The sequence below is a fragment of the Ceratina calcarata genome, unplaced genomic scaffold (assembly GCF_001652005.2).
Source record: "Ceratina calcarata isolate Rehan_Ccalc_2016 unplaced genomic scaffold, ASM165200v1 scaffold546.2, whole genome shotgun sequence".
NCBI classification, from domain to species: Eukaryota; Metazoa; Arthropoda; class Insecta; order Hymenoptera; family Apidae; genus Ceratina; species Ceratina calcarata.
In genome coordinates this window covers 422590-424289 of record NW_017176634.1, presented here as the reverse complement: position 1 = coordinate 424289, position 1700 = coordinate 422590, and the positions used below count along the sequence as shown (strand labels likewise).

The 1700-nt window shown below is 32.6% G+C and overlaps 1 protein-coding gene across 1 annotated transcript in view; it reads right to left on the bottom strand.

The window, feature by feature from the left end:
* Window positions 1-1654, bottom strand: part of LOC108628884 (uncharacterized) — a 7491-nt gene extending 5837 nt beyond the window's left edge. The window contains exon 1 of the mRNA XM_018031097.2: window positions 1055-1654. The gene's annotated coding sequence lies outside the window, so the exon portion shown is untranslated. The remainder of the gene's footprint in view (window positions 1-1054) is intronic.
* Window positions 1655-1700: the final 46 nt, after the last annotated feature.

Here is a 1700-nt window from a genome sequence, read left to right as displayed (position 1 = left end):
ATTGCACCAATGTTCACAATATGTATAATTCGTGCGATAATTATAATATTAATGTGTTTAATTGACTAGAAGCGCTTCCTGTTATAATGCATGTTACTAATCATTATGAACATATGACAAGTAATTTTTATGTTTGTATTGTGAACCTAAAACTAATAAAAGTAATCGAAGGCATAAACTTTTATTCCGGGCAATTTTGAAACATCGATTGCGCATTATTGCTGAGAGAATTGTTGAAAAGGCAGGTATCTTCTAAATGCTGTAAGCTACTGCCCCGTAGACATTATCGTATATGTCCGTAACCGATAAAATGATATTATATTTTTATTTTAATATTTAAGTATAAATTGGATTTATATTGTGCAATGAAACTTGATCCGATGTTCACATTCCTTATATATGTATTACATTTTAAAGATGTAATTAAGAATTCATGTTTGGAACAGAATAAGAAAAATAAATCTGAACATTTCTCCTAAATGAAACCCAATAAAGAACAACTTATTTATTAACTTATATTTGGTTAAATTTTGACGATTTATACTTCAGTAAATATAATTGTACCTAAGCAGCGTATTGCAAATATTATTTAACGATCTTCTTAATAAAGTATTGTTTTCGGCTTTCATTCGCAATACACCAAGTAGAGGAGGCTTTTATCTAGTTTGTACGTGATATCTGGATTATTCTTATCAGATAACGCAATTTGTACTTGGGCCTATGGTGTAACGTCTGCCGAGTATAGCGAAGAAATAAAATTGAAAAATACGATTGTACCGAAGACAGTAATCGGCATTTATACACAATATGATAATTTACAATATTAACACTATTTACGATAATTATTATGTACGCATGTCCTATGCGTCCATCCATGGATAAATTGCGATTCATCTTCGGACGACTAGCATTTGAATTTGCTCGGGAACGGATTACTTACAAACACCTGGCTCTCAGACAGTGGTCACAGGTACAGTGGATCAGTTTACACAAGAATTGCAATGCTGGCTACGATTTTCACGAGCAGATATCGTAACTGCGTTATGGTACTTACCTGTAAGTCATTACGTTCGCATTGTTAAGGCTGATACTCTTTCGGTCGACGATATCTGCATGATTCCAAAGCTTAATCCGATGTGACAACTTCTACCAAGGGTTCCGTTTAATGTCGGATCAAGTTCGATTCAACTGTCCTCACGGATTCCTTTCAAACTCCGCTTGCTACTCAACGTCTCTACAAAGTAGGCCAACTCTTTCATTTCCTGTAATTGTATATCATAAACAATCTTACAACTTAACACGTGTAAATTAGCTTAACCGGCAAGAGTATCGAACAGTAAACAGCTTTTCCACTTGATTCTATAAGTTTAATTAAAAAACGTATATTTAAACATGATTTCTTAAGTTACATTTAATACGAATTGGATAGGTAGAAAGCAAAAATAGAACATATATGTGAGAAATGAAACAAAAAAATAAAGAAGAGAGTAAAATATTCATGTTTAGCAATCGAGGAATGCTGGCAAGTGAGTAGTGACAGTGACTTATATTTGATTCTTGGAATATTATCTGCATGTCATTCTTTATGAGAGTTTCGTAAGTATAAATCGCGCTCTTCTAGTTTGAACTTGACTGTCCGTTTTTCTTAAACTGTAAGAACGCTAACTAAAATTCACTTCTTGATATTAATATACAAATTA